This window comes from Meleagris gallopavo, chromosome 3 (genome assembly GCF_000146605.3).
Source record: "Meleagris gallopavo isolate NT-WF06-2002-E0010 breed Aviagen turkey brand Nicholas breeding stock chromosome 3, Turkey_5.1, whole genome shotgun sequence".
In the NCBI taxonomy this organism is placed as follows: Eukaryota; Metazoa; Chordata; class Aves; order Galliformes; family Phasianidae; genus Meleagris; species Meleagris gallopavo.
In genome coordinates, this window is record NC_015013.2 from 42,576,254 (window position 1) to 42,591,892 (window position 15,639).

At 35.6% G+C, this 15,639-nt stretch overlaps 1 long non-coding RNA gene across 1 annotated transcript; it reads left to right on the forward strand.

Moving 5' to 3' along the window:
• Positions 1–10,017: 10,017 nt before the first annotated feature.
• LOC109366981 lies at positions 10,018–15,494 on the forward strand. The gene is made up of 3 exons (XR_002113699.2): positions 10,018–10,065; positions 11,671–11,781; positions 14,005–15,494. It is a non-coding gene; the product is annotated as an uncharacterized LOC109366981 (long non-coding RNA).
• The last annotated feature ends 145 nt before the right edge of the window (positions 15,495–15,639 follow it).

The following is a 15,639-nucleotide window of genomic DNA, read 5'->3' on the forward strand; positions in this document are numbered from 1 at the left end:
CAGTCTAGAGGAACACACACAATGCTTGTTGTGATTGCGGACTGTTTTGGATGGTCTGCCCATGCCACCTGTCCCACTGCTCACTCCTGTCAGTTTGGGAGGGTCTGTTTATTTGAACAACTGTGGAATGTAAAAATTCTCAATTACATAGTAAATCTTAACTGCGATCCCGCCAGTGATCTTCTAACTGCTACAGAAGACAAGCCTTGTAGTTGCTGTTTTGTTAACCACAAGTATATACTGACTTTAACAAATAAAAGTAAATAGTATAATCAGTAATTTTATATTTTCAGACGTCTTGATGACAAAAATATAAATTCCTATGAAGAGAAGCAGAAATCTGAACATTCTTAAAAAGCATGCTATGTCTTTGAATAGAGTGGCATAACTGAGAATAGAAAACTGCCTTTAAAATCGAATATGTTGCTGTAAAATGGAAGTATGAAATGAAGTCAATTTTTTTATGTTCAGTAAACACTTAAATTGCAGAATAGGCTCAGTACTTTTAGTGAAAGACCTCAACTTACGGTGAAACAAAAAGTCAAGTTAACGCTTGGCCTGTAATGAGGGAGTTGGGCATTTGCCTGGTAGGAAACTTATTGCACACATTTATTTGCACAGGACTTTTTCTCCCACAGAAGGTATTACACTGGTAATTTTATAACCAGCCCTTCAATAATACCATGGGTGCAGATGCTTGAGGAGGCATACATACTTCAGAATCCATGGTGATGAGACTGTTTTTCTCCTGGGCTTCAGCCTCTCTTAAAAGGAAAGCTACTTTGAAAGAAATCAATTTATATTGGCAAAAATTATCAGCAAAAGTGATGAGTTTTCTTTTGCTTTCAGTCATTATGTGAAGCCTGCCTTTACATATTTCTGTGCTTCCTATGAAGCCCAGAGCCATCTCTGATGGTTTGTCTGTAAAGCTGTTACTCAGCTGTCAGCTTGTTCAGGGATATTTTTAATAGCTGAGATATCTCACAGTAAATCTTCTTAGGTTTCCAGGAAATACTTGTTTTGCCTTGGATGTGCTCAACTGTACAGCACAGTTGTTAGTGCAGTGACTTGATACTAACTATCATCATATCTGTTAAATTGATGGTTTCCCCTACCATCAGGAGATCAGAAACTGCAGTGTTCAAAGCACTGCCTTAGATTATTGACTTTAAGACTTGTACGTTGCCTAGTTCTTTACTTTTCCTTTTTCTCTTTCTTCACTGTTAGTCTTGTGCCCACCTGCTTCAAGCAAGAGGCAAGGCCAGCAGCCGTGGCACAAGTGGCCACTGTTGTACCTCCATGGCCTAACCCCGAATAACAGGCAACATTTCTCATCTCTCACTTTCTCTGTCTCTCAAATTATTGCTTGAAAGATTGTCTCTATCACATCAAGGGCAGAACAAAGGCTCACATTGTCACACAACTATAAAAATTTAGTTTTAAGAAAAGGGGGAAATAGTATAATGCTGTTATTAAGCTGAAAACACACCTGCACTTTGAAAACAGCATTTCTACTGCTAAAAGGAAAAAAATAATTTTGGGAAAAAATATAAAAAATATTCTTAACATTGGACCTCTCCTATGCAGAAAAATCTATTATAATATTATCTTCTAGTGTGGAGGAATCTTCTGTAAATGGCAGGTTTTCCTATATCACAGAGATATGAAAATCTCTAAATGTAGTTATACTGACATGGTCATAATACCTCAAAAGACTCTGGCAAAACATGTTCATTATTTAAGTATTTAAGGGCTGAGTTTCATACACTGAATCTGATTCAGCCAACTGAATGAGCACATACATTTCTCTTAGCCAGAGTTAACTCCTTTGATGTTATCAATCCTATTAGCAGATTTACCTGCTAATTTTAACTGACTTTAAACCAACAAATGTCCCATGAAAATAAATGACGCTGATGATATAGACATTTAACACACAGTCCAGGTAAGATGTACATGATAATCCCTCTGCTGGGTCAAGACCATAGCATTCACTGTCTCACAGCTTTACCACTTACACCTGATAAGGTACACAATTAAATATACTTATAGGTATACATGTGAATCAATCTTCTCCTGCTTGAAGAATAAATGTTTTGAAAGAAATTTATTCAGCTTGTACAAACAATACTTTCTTTTCCCATCCTGCACCCAAAATCTTCCCTTTATCGAAAAATGACATGGGTTGTCCCAGTATTTTCCTTCTTGTAGACTAATAGACATCTTACAGTCCGGACAGCTAACAATTTTAAACTTGAGAGAAAAAAATCAATAATGATTTTAGGGAAAGTGTAGTGGTGTTTCCCAAAAACATATTACATGCACTATTGTGTAAGTGCATTCACAGCTTCGAAATCTACAGCCTTTTAATGGCTCCTGCAATCCTCTTACTCTAGTCATAAATTTTGTAATGCCAGATAAAATATTTTTAGATAGATTTTCAAAGAGGAACTCTACAATTTAAGATGGTGCTTATATGAAACACTATGCTAATAAATGGAAATAATTTCCTAATTAAATGTAGTACTAGTTTTACAATGGAGTGGTCAGTAAATCTCTGCTTCTGACTCAAGAGAAAAGCACACTAAATTATATATGATGATTATTGTAAGTTAAATGGAAGATGTGCATATTTAGCAACCAAAGAAAAAATAGCCTATAAGCATACAAAGAATTAACAGAGGAGCCAGGAATTCTTAGTAGGTCAGTTTTCATTAGTAAATGGATGTATTTATTATATTGAAATAGAATCTATGCACATCTTACACTTTTATACTACCTACACATGACATTACAAAAAAATCCAATAATATTAAGAAATAGCAAGGTAACAAAGCAAACAGCTATTACATTTTAAAACTGTAACACAGAATACCTGACATGACTGAAAGCTAGTCAGGTTTTCTTCTGGATAAGAGGAGTTTGCTCTACATAAAGTCATATTTGTGGAAATGTTCATTATAAAGTTTTAATCAATGTGCATTAAAATCATGAAATAGAGCATGAATATTAATGTGAACATATGTGGAACAATGATATGCATAGAATAAATCTAATCATAAAAGCATATGCTACATGGCTCTAATAAGCAAGATCATTTCAAGGACCTTTATTTCTGAAGAAAGTGGAGTTATAGTCACAGAGAAACAACCAAAGCAGTGGGTTTTTCTTCTCATGGGTGAATTACTAATAGTTTTTTAGTTATCGAAGGATGCTCAATAAAATTAAGTGAATGACTTAATTTAAAGGAGCCATCTTTGCTTATTCTGTCATTAGAGTTCATTCATATTTTCACTAAAACCACCCTGTGGTATGCCAAAATAATGAATGTGTATTCATTTCTGCATGCATATGGGTTTATACATGTTAGTCTATATTCTCAAGTGTGTTGACTGACACTTAACGCTCTTGCACCACTTGAAAAGAAAAATAAGAAATATAGGGATTTGCTGAATAAGCTTAAATGCAGAATAAGATTTGCTCATAGATGGATAAGCAGTAGAACTATGCAACATTGATGTAATCTAATGGAACATGTCAACAGGCATTTTAAACTTGACATGTTAACCAAAATAATTGTTAATGTAGTTAAGTATTTAGAACATGTTCTAACAGCCACTAAAATTCTGGGATAAGTCTGAAGGACTTTGCTGAGATATTGTCAGCCTTCAAAAAATCCATTATTTTGAGAGATTGAGTCGTCCTCTCATGGCATTTTTTTCTGCCAATCTACTGGAAAAATGTGTTTAGTATAAAAGTCATGGGCAGTTTATACTGCAAGGTTATTTCAGTAACTCTTGAAATATTTATCTATCTCTAAAAATCCAAACTGTGTATCATTAAATATTAAAGATTAAGGTGCTATAATTTAGACTACATTGCTAAAGGTACATTAGTACTGAGATACCGTCTGGTCACAGTCATTAAATACCCAGTCCTATCTAACAACTTACGTATGCATGTGCAGTTGATAGCAGGTTTTTCTTCTGCAGAAACACCTTGATTTCTTAAGGAACACCTCTGAACTATTGTACTATTATTTTCAAATGTCTGTATAAAGCTAAATGTGAAAGCTCTGGGTAGAAGCTTTTCTTTCAGACAGCAAAAGCTTTCAGAAAAATAGCTACAGTTACTCATATGCTGAAAGTGTTATTGCTTTTTTTTTTTTTTGTTACTCGCAAACATTTTTTTAAACATCAGTGGAGAAAAGGTGAGACTACACTACAGAACAGCTGTCCTTCACCAAGGGACAGATTTATTTTCAGCGGATAAAATGGATGATCATAATTAATGTAGGAATATAGAATGAGGAATAATTAAGAATTAATATCATGAAATAATACTTAACTATAAATCATGGGTTATTAAACATCATGATTAAATATTTCTGTTTAATGTGATGGATTGTAGGAAAGAATATTGGTTATAACACTGTCATTGGTCATGTATTGCAAAAAAATAACTATCTGAGAGACTGGGAAAATGATTGATGCTAATCTATTTGCAAAAGCAAGAGTGAACGCTCACCAAGTTTCTCTTCACAAGATTATACATCATATTCTTTTGAGACAAATAATTGTGAGGCCAAATGCTTTTTAAGACTCTCCTGCCAGTGCTCTGCTAGAAGTAGATGATAACTTCCTTCTGTATTAGGTGAGTGTATACAGAAAGATAGATAAAAATGCTGGTTTTCTGCTACATCAATCAAGATGACATTTGTTCAAGATTACTTGAATTTTCATCTCCTGCTGCTTGACATAACCTATCTCGAGGACTTTATTCTGCAGGTAGTAAACAAAGAAGCAGAAGGACTCCTAGAAGCAGGACTTCTGCTGGACCTCAAGTTTCAAAGGAAATTCAATGCCATCTTCTTGATGCAGCCTCTGCCTTCAAAATCTTGAGAGTGCTGCTGATTGGAAACCAGAAGACACACCCTATACACACCCTGCTCTTCCCCTTTAACTGAATGTTATCTTCTGAATTGCTCTTTGATCGGGTTCAGCCCATTAAAAATTTTCTTTATCATGTGAATGTGGATAAGATTTTTTCACACATAAATCAATTGGACAAGTTTTCTGGAACCAAGAAGAATGTCTGCACAAGTACTGACTTCAAAAAAGTTTTCATATGGCAGTTGTGTCAAGACTTCTTAAGAGAGTGACTTAGACCCCATGTGAGTATCACCAAGCAAGTACATTTCTATCTGGACAGTTGAAAATAGGTTCCTGTCATCTGAGGAACTGTTAGAAAGCAAATGTCTGTTTCTACCAGGTGAAATAAATTTCTCATCCATTTTATATCCAGAAAGCCTTGAAGACTTGATTTTATTTATTTATTTATTTTGCCACAAGAAGTTCATGGGGAAAATGCCTGACCTATGAGTTTCTCATGCAAAGAGATACTAGATAAAGTTGAACTGGAATAACATAAGTGACTGAGCTCATTTTGTAGTTTAGTGTTTCATAGGAGGTGTCAGCTGGTAAAGTGTCACACTGAAGACACTTTGTAATGCAGTAGCAAAGCTTAAAATAGTCTTTACAATCATAGCAAATTTCATATGTCCATTTGCACAATCTCCTAAATGAGAATTGTTGATAAATAGTATTGAGCAATGATGAGATGATGAATGAATGATACTGTCAGTCTTGATAAACCATGCAATTTGATTACCTCAGTCTCTCATACACTACAGTAAAAGACTAGAGTTCTCCTTCACTCACCAAGAGTTTTGAAGTGAAAAACTTGAAAACAATTGCAGAGCAGTCCCATAAAGAATTTAATAGCTTCTACTAGAAGTGGAAATTCTACCCTATGTTCCTATTTGCAACACTTTCATACTGCAGAGACCTCTGCAGATATGGAATGTGAAATGAAAGCTGGTACTAGCATTTATAAGCTATAAAATTTTACTGTTTGCATTATATGAATTGCATTGTAATTGCATGAAAATAGTGTATATTAATTTGCTAATAAATGGTACAATCTTCTACATATCCTTTTATGTGATAATACTCTTCCAAATGTATTTACTCAAGTGAGCCCCCATAAAGTCTGTGTAGCAATTAATCATTTAAATCATTTGTAGGTAGGTGGTCGCTTCATGTGATGTAGTTTCAATAGTGAGGAGTTGTTTAGCTCAGAAGTGTTTCAATCTTCATTTAACTGCAATGTTTTCTATAGAGCAAAAAGATGCTCTCTTTGGGAGAATGATCTATATGTGAGGTTTAATTTCTTTTCAGCACAATCCTGTAACATCCTGACTCCCATTTCCAAGACCCAGACACAACATAAGACTGTCTTGCTCTCTCTGAGGGTGAAACTGCAGATTTCCTTCCTGGCTTAATTTCGGAAGTTACAGACAGCAGCCTTGGCCTCCTGAGTGCTGCTGAACCCAATCTACCTAATTTGTAATTTTAGTAATTTGACAAGTTTTAATTTTATGTTGCAAAGCTGAAGATACTATTCTGAAAAGACATGCTCCAAATGAGAGGACATTTAAAATTTCAGAGACTTGCATTGTGGATGGTTTATTCCAGCAAGGAAAATCTTTAGCAAAAATAGCTTCCTTCTTTTTTCTTTTTTTCTTTTCTTTTCTTTTTTTCTTTTTTTCTTTTTTTCTTTTTTTCCAAATACAGAGAATATTTTGCAGGGAGGATTACGCATGTCTCAGAGGGAGTGAAGAAAGCAACATGGATCTGGAGTAGCTTCAGTGAGAGAGCTAAGCAGAGCTGCATCCTGACACCTGAAAAAAGAAGTTCCATTTTATTTTTACAACTTTCATGAGCTTCAGAATTTAAGATATAGAGACACATCCTTTTGCCTTATATAAGTTTCTTAAAATCTGGATATTCCAGTGTTCTGCATGGATTGCAGAAATAATTCTGAATGCCTCATTACTTCCAGGAGAATATACTAATAGGAGCTCTGTCCTCTATTATCAGAGCTCAAACAAAATATATTTTCTCTGCCAAAAATTATCGCTTACCTGTGGCAAATCCTCTGGTGCTCCTCATTCTCCTACCACCTGTAAATCATGGGTTCATGGGCCCTGTAAATATGATCTATGCTAAATAATAATGTTTCAGGGATACTTTGGGTCCCAGTGAGGCAGTAGCTCAGCTTTATTCTCATCTGTAAGCAGCTGGATGATTTGGCTCTTTTACTAGAATATGAGTTCAACTGCTGGCCAAACGAGGTCTGACCTCTTGCCGTCCCTCTCCCCTCCATCTTCGCTGATGAAGTAGCTGCTTCCTTCTCACCTCTGGCCACAGAACCAATGAGGGCAGTTCTGTTTCTACCTTTGCTACAAGCTCGTCAGCTCGTCTAGCACTGATGTAGCTTGTATTGGCAACAGCACAATTTTTGGGAGAGTTTGTAGGGACTTCCCTAAATAAAGAAAGCTGAATGGGAATTTAAAATTTTTCTAGTCTAACTGGTGCACACAGACCAGTAGGCTGAAATAATACACCACTATTTATTTATTTATTTATTTATTTGTTTGTTTGTTTATTGCATAGGTGTGACAGATGTGAACCTTGCAGTGCTAAGCAGGAAAGTACTAAAAGAGAAGGCTATGACTAAAATGGCTTGTTATTAATGCTTTTAAGATAAAATCCAGACCAGGTCTAGACCCTGCTCCTTCTCCTTCTTTTGATGATCAACCCTTTTTTTACTGCCCACACAATGTCCTTGGAACTAATGATTTTCCCACCTGATTTTCTGCTAACCTGCTTTGCCCACGCTTGCATCCACAGTCTCAGAACTGCAATGGCCATTGCCTGTGTTCAAAGCCTCCTGCTCTCATTGGAGTCAAGACGGGAGACAGAGAAGGGAAAGAAACTCTCTGAATCCTGTTAAAGACAAGCTAAGATTTGATTTGTGTTGAATAATGGTGAGAGTTAGAAAATAGCTTTCTCATTAGCTGTTTATCCTAAGTTCATAGGATTTTGTGTTGCAAAATATTTTGCAGAGATATTTCAGTGCTGTTTTTCTGTGTCCATGATTATGTGCTCTCATAAAAGCAAATCAGTGAACTCTTACACTTACACTTAAGTGTACCTATATTTGGGAAACATACGGCCTTTTATTTGGTGCAACTTCTACTTCTTACATTTACTGGTGATCACTCATGATGGCACAACACATTTAATTCAATCACCACTTTATGAACAAGAGGAATCATGAAAAAGTAGACTGGTATTCTTAATAAGTAACACTGAATTTCCTGATTCCGACTTGTCACGCACTATTTTATTACAAAGCTGATTGACATCTTTCTGGTTACTGTTTACTTAAAGATCAGTTTTCTGCTGGAGACTAAACAATGTATAATCCCCACAGAAACATGAGCTGCTTATATTAAAGTCAGATGTGATGTAAAAGGGAGAGTTTCTGTTATTCTTGGCTCAGCAATATGCTATTATGGTAATTTTTACCAGCATACTCACAGCCTGTGCTTTTGTGACAGAACAGAAGGGGCCTATGCTTGGCTGTTTCTATTCCATTAGTGACAGGAGACTGAACTGCTTTAATGTAAGCTAGAGATTTGCTGCCTCAGAGATGCCCTCATTGGCACTTGAGAGAGAGGAAGTGTGCATGGGGAGTGTGGGGGGGAGGGGGGGGAAGCAAAGTGTGTTTTATTATGCACCGAGGCACTTAGACACGTGAACACAGAGATCATTGCTCTTCCCAAGTGGGTGACATCTTCCTCACTTTAATGTCTAGCTCAAAGAATGAGATAGCTAAAACCCTGATAATAGTTACAGGTCCAGCTAAGTCTAGCAAATTCCTAACAGAGGGTCAAAAAAATCACTGTTGGGAGCAACACACAGAGCTGCAGGGAGCTTGCATACGACTGCATGGTTCATAAAGTATTCCTTAGAATATAAGTTATCAGTGAAGATTTCAAGTACGTGACTTGATCTTTTGAAATAATGCTGTAGAATGAAAACCAAGGGATTTTTTTTAGTTTTATAAATATTGCTATCCTTTAGTCTCAGCCTTGCAAGGAGAAAGAGGGAGAAATAAACAAAAAAAACCTTGCTTTGCATGCTGATGGAGAGGATGTTGGATTCCCCATAGCCACACTACACATGAAATATGAGGCAAAGTATCATCCATGTTCACAGGAAAAAATACCTCAGGTCTTGCAACTTCTATTTCTTCTCAGAAGAGAAATTCAGAGAAAATAAAATCAGACTAGAATTAAGCTTTTCTCTTCAGTTAAAAAGGAACTATATGAAAAACATAGGAGATATATAATTTCTTCGCCAGACATGAGATTCTTGTTATGTTTGCCAGAGCTATCAGGGTAATAATATTGTTTTTATTGTCATTGACATCATTAAACAGAGAACCTACAACGTGCCTGGAATACACATTTCCTGAATCATAATCACCATTAACCTGAATTACAATTATTCATATCTCAGAGTCTTAATTCATTATAACTCTTAATACTTTCTAGCACCTAATGTTGATTTGCTAGATGATATTGCAGAATGATTGTTGTTTTCTCCAAACAATCAACAACCAAAATTGAATTGTGGAATATGCATAAGGGTATAATTCAAATGATCCGAGGAACTGGCATTTCTTCCAGCAGATTCAGGTCTGTAGTATGTCCTATGCTGCCAGAAACTGATGGTCACTCATGGCCAGACAGAAAATACAAGGCTCAGAATGGGCTGTTTGCTATGTCTAAACATGTGCCTCCCTTGGAAACAGAATATTTTCAGAAAATGATATCATGCAATGGGTTGAGTTACAAGTATTTATTTACTTTTTTATTTTATAATAATTATTAATTAATTTATTTTTTTTGAAATGGCCAAATCCTTGCTCTTAAATGGCATAATTATGTAGACTCCTTGTAGTGGAAATGCCAAGTCATGGCTTGAACCAGAGATTGAGCACCTGGTGGGAAGGCAGGGCTAACCTAGGGGGAGCTCAGGTGCATGCAATGGAGCCAGGATCTACCCCTTCCCAGACCTCATTTAAAGGTTGGTGATGGTGGTAAGGATATCTTTTTCTGGGGGCCACCTGCCTGCCTAAGGCCTTCTCAAGGTAAGTAGCATTTTCTTTCATTTCTGCAGCTGCTGTGTTTGGGCTTGTTCTCATTTGCTGTAGCCAAAGACTTTGCTACCTTGCTATTACCATGGTACGTTCTATCCCATTATAGCATTATGTGAAGCATTAGCCCCTTTATTGATGTTAAGTAACGTTGTTTAATTATTTGATGAATTTTGAAAAGTACTATCATTGTTGCTTACTAATCCCTAGTACTTTCACTGTGTGGAGTTGAGTGTAGCTGCGTTGTCACTTTGTCAAAGATATCTAAGCTATCTTTCCTATCTTTGAGCACTGTTCTCTCAGAAAGCCTTGTTTTCCACTGTGGATGTTTCTAATCATGACTCATTAGCTGACTTAGCAAAATAGTGTCAATTTAAACAGGTAAGAGAAAAAAATACTTTGATACCTCTTAATATCTGAGAAACCACTCTTCTGTACATCTCTACAAAGTTTGTATGAGATCTCTGTTCCTCAGTTGATTTGGGTCCTAGGGATGCAATATTTTACTTTTATGACTCAATATAATTCTTGCCCTGTAGTTCAAGATGCATTGTCCTCTGACTCACAACAAGTGATGTATTACAGGGTAGTGTTGCCAATTTTCCAGTACACAGTAGATGAGATATAAACAATGATATCTTTGTAACAGTAATGTGAACTAAGCTCAACAAAATTTAAGTAAAACCTATAATTTAACAAACAAAAACTCTTTTTTTCAGACTACAATTCAGTATATCCCTCAGGTTATATTTGAAATATTGAGTATAGAAATTGAGTCTGAACTTTTCATAAGCAACAAAGACCAAATCTGAATAGCATTAATCTGTACATATGTGTAGGCATGTATGAAAATAAACACATACATAAGCTGTCAGTATTATTAGTATTCCATATAATATGATAATACAGAACCATAATTTCTTTAGCCCTCTTTATGCCTTTTCAATGTGAGGTTATTTTTATTACAGATTTAACAGCTCTGTGTCTTAAATCAGGAAATTCTCTTTCTGACAGCCTTCTGTTAACCTAAGTTTCTAAGAAAACCTAAAGATATTTTCCTTTTTCTCAGAGCTTTATTAATGCATTTTTATTTCAAACGTTGTGTGAAAATTACAAGTAGGCCACATTTCTTGTGTGTCTTAGAACCTCACTTTATCCTCGCTACTATGACACTTCAGACTGCTTTGCAAACCTATCTTCAGCACTACTTTCTTCAACTCCTGCAAAACTCTGTAGCCATGGAATAAAACCCTCAAATTATTCTTTAAACTGAGATACTTAGGGGAAAAAAGCAACAACAAAAACAACAAACAAAACACACACACACACAAAAAAACACCAAAACAAACAAAACAATCTACCATACATATCAATAGGGAAAGAGCTACAGATCCACACAAATACAAATATTAGTATGCAAAAATGCAGAAATATGCTGATTCCTGCACATGCTGATTTTTGGATGAATTCTATTTCATTCATGAGTCTTCCTCTGCCCTACTGTGTTCTAAGTGGCAACCTTCTTCTTTCTCTATGTTTGACCCTGAAACGCTTATATACCTCTGAAAAGGTATAACCTTCATTTGCTATTACTTCTAGGCACCACAGTATTACTTATCATTAACAGAGCTGAGATCTGTGAAGAAGAGGATTTCTCCTAAGGAGAAGAGAAAATGGAATCAGAAGTCAGTGTGAAGGAAAGCTTTGAAAGTGAGTCATGAAAGTGACATGAACAAATCATACCATTGTAGATAGATAGGAAGCAATGATTTTTGGCTATAATGCTTTGGTTGGACTGCATAGAAGACTACAGAATAAGGATTTGAAATATCAGGTTACAGTAGATGTGTGAAGATGTGAATAACCATGCAGGTGACATCAGAGGATGAACTGACAGGATCCAATGAAAAGATCAATTAAGAAATATTGAAGAGAGTGGAGTTGAAAATAACAATAAATCAGGCATTCTAGTGATAAAAGAAAATAATGGAGTAAGTGGTTAGATAAATGAAGGGAAAAGAGAGAATTGTTTAAGCTGTTTTTCTGAATCAAGGTAGCATGACAATTAAAACCTGGTAAGAACCTGACTCGATGTTGCATTGCAAGTCTTTGTAAAATGGAAAAAAAAAAAATAATAAAAAAAAAATTACCTAGAAGTAATGTATTCTCTTCACACTTACAAAATAAGCAACACCTCACAGAGAGAAGCTGGGTAGGCAATTACAGAACAGAACAGAGTAACTAGGCAAAAAGCAATATGGAAGCCATACTTTTTCAGAACCATGAAGCAGTGACAAAGATAAGCAGAAAGATATTCATATTCTAGTGTACAAAGAGTCTTAAAAAAGAAATCCTTTTGATTACTGATAGTTTTGGACTTTTGAAAATGTCCACTTTTGAGCAAGGATATTTTACCTAAACTAGCTCTGCAGGCATTAATTGAGATCTAGAAGCTGTTCATACTATTGAGGTAATGCGCTAAAACCAGCACTCACTTGAAATTCTGAAGGTGCAAGTAATCTCGTGATTCCAAAGCTCTGTGTTGATACTATCACTGTACCCTGCAATGTCCAGTAGCAGCATGCATACTGATATTGCAAGCAAGAATGTATAAGTAAGTATTATCCCACAGTCATCTGTACATATAGCCTGCTAATGCTAAGTTTTGCCTTCTCAGTGGACATAATTTAGTGTTAGTTTCAGCCAGGAAGTCTGGGTGAGGTCACATTATCTACTGTCTGAATGGGTACATAAATAAATTCTTTATATGGCTAAGACAAAATTAATATGAGAATCAATATGTGCATTTCAACATTATATATGTTCATGGTGAATTCACTTCCAAGTCAATGAAAAGTTGATAATAACTGCATTAGTCCAGCTAAAGTAGGAGACAGCATTTCATACAGACATTGGTAAGGATGGACATTGATCCAATTACAAATAATATTCAGTAGGACCCAAAGAAATATCTTGGAGCTTTATCAGGAGGGGGTGAGGCTGAGTATTAAGAAATGGTTCTTCATGTAGAGTTGGTAGTGCTAGAACTAGAACAGATTCCTCAGGGCAATGATTGTGGCCCTAATATCCTGAAATTAAGTGAGTTCTTGGACAATGCTCTTAGAGTTTGGATTTTGGGTGGGTCTATGTGGAGCTAGGAGTTAGACTTGATGATTCTTGTGGGTTCCTTCCAATTCAGGGCATTACATGATTATGAATCTGTGATTCTAGGAATAACAGAAAATTTTCTAGAAGTCCTCAATCTTTACCTAGAAAGAGTTATTAAGTTTGGTATGTAACTTTGTTACTCTTTCAAAAGTCATTAAATGACATTTGTAAAATCATCCAAGTAAAAAGGCTCAAAATAACAATACTCTTGGAGTTTCCAATACGTTTACTTTAGTCATTCTTTGTACAAAAAGAAATAAGCCTTTGTTAGTCCACAAGGACACTCTTCATTAACTATAACTACCTTGATGTTCTTCTTTTTTTTTTTTCCCATCACAACTTCTTCAGGGCCAAGGAAAGTTTGTCTAAGAAGAAAATAGAACTTGCTTCAGATGTCCACTCTGTAACTAATTCTATCCATGACTCCAACACAGCACTACCAATAAACAAGGTCCTGGAAGCAGCCAGGATCCTCCCCTAAATCTCTGCAAAAACACTATCATATTTGTTTACATGTTCAAGGGTCTTTGGTGCATCTCTTGTTTTATTGGCAGTTCTGAAAAGGGCACATTCTTTAGCAGTGACAACCTCTTGGATTCTGCCCTGAAAATGCATCATACTGCGGATGTGTTATCTGCTTTGTAACACGTAGAAAGTAAATTAACTGCATCAGGTCAGACAGCTAAATTGAATGTTTTCATATAGTTTTCTTTAATTGACTATATTTCTTGATGCCTATCTTTTCTGATATTGCTTCCTTATCAGATGTGAGAAGATTAAGCCTGTCAGAACAAAAGAAATTACTACAGACAGCGAAAATACAACACTCCATCAATGGCAGGCATTTTTTTTCAGATGAGTATCCTGTGTATTATATACATCTACAAGCCCTCGTTTCATGGTTTATTTTAAAAATTGGTTTATTTTATTCTATGATTTAAAAAAAAAAAGGGGGGGGGAAGATATTAATATCTTTCTCAAAGTTGCCAACAACTGTTTTGACCTTTAAGGAGCCTAAAAACAACTGCATCTGGAAGTACAGTATTTTTAGAAATAGGCAGAAACTTTGAGAGTGCATTTAGGGGAGCTGTGGGTGTCTTCTTAAAAAGGATTTTATGACTTTTCAATTCAGTGCAACTTCATTTCATATAAAAATGAATTTCAACGTGTACCTGAAGATGAAAAGCATGAATGCACAGAATATAATTTGAGAAAATTATCTTTTCAATTGGAATTAATAAGTAAGGAAATCCAGTAGTCAGAAAATGCCAAGTTAACTCATTCACTGAAGATGAAATGACATTTTCTTTTTTTAGTGCCTGTCTCCTAGCTATTAACTTACTGAAAAAGCACATATGTTCCAGTGATATAACACTAGACTTTTGTATAGATATCTGTCTCAAAATTTATGAATTTCACTGACAGTTTCTTATTACTTCTGTAATTCATGATGTAGCTCTGCCACCTGTCATGAAAACTACAATTGCTGAGCAGAATCCTATGACGTGTATATATGCCACTACATACAATTTTCTGTCCTGTTCTTTTGCATTATATCATCCATGTTATGTTTGGTAGCAGTACTGATACATGCTGTTTACACAGCTGGAAATTTAAAAATAAATTGCAATGTTACCACACCAAAAGCACTGTATCTTGTAAAGACTAAGCAAGCAAAGGTGTTTACTGAAATTGCATAGAGAAGGAATGCTTCATATTGTTTCTAGCAATTATTTCTGCAGGAAGATTTTCCTTGAATTAGTGCGTGAAGTTTGCTTGTTTTACAGAGGCAGTGTGAAGGACAGATGATAATAGATTGTTGCAGAAAATAACTGTATTATGAACAAGTTTGTACCTTGTATAATACCTTTTTAAGTTGTTTTCTGGGCATGTCTGACACGTGATGTTTTGAAGGGGCAGCCTTTTTATCAATGGCAATGGGATAGAAAAGAATCACAGTCTAGGGGAAAGACTCCTTAGACCAGAAAGTTGCATTTTTATGGAATGAGTATTAAAGACAGCTTTATACAAGGTAATTTAAAGTGACATTGTTTAAATTGAATGTATACAGGTTACACATACATCTTCATGTTGTAAGCTTTCTTATTTCTTCACACTTTGCCTTGTTTTATATTCTGTGACAACAGAAAACAGTATCTTTCATAAAATGCTTTTGCATCTGGCGCTTGTTTTCCACATTGCCAAGCATATGCACTTCTGCAGGACGGGTGAGTCTTGCCAAATCTTTCTTGACTTGTTTTACTTAATTTTTTTCCACTGACACTTGAAAAATTTCCCATTTGTTTTCCTACTGGCTACATCTTGCATCATAATATTTGTGAAGTGTTCCCTTGCCCCGTACATCCCCTAAATCATGAATTATTCAACCATTCTACTTAA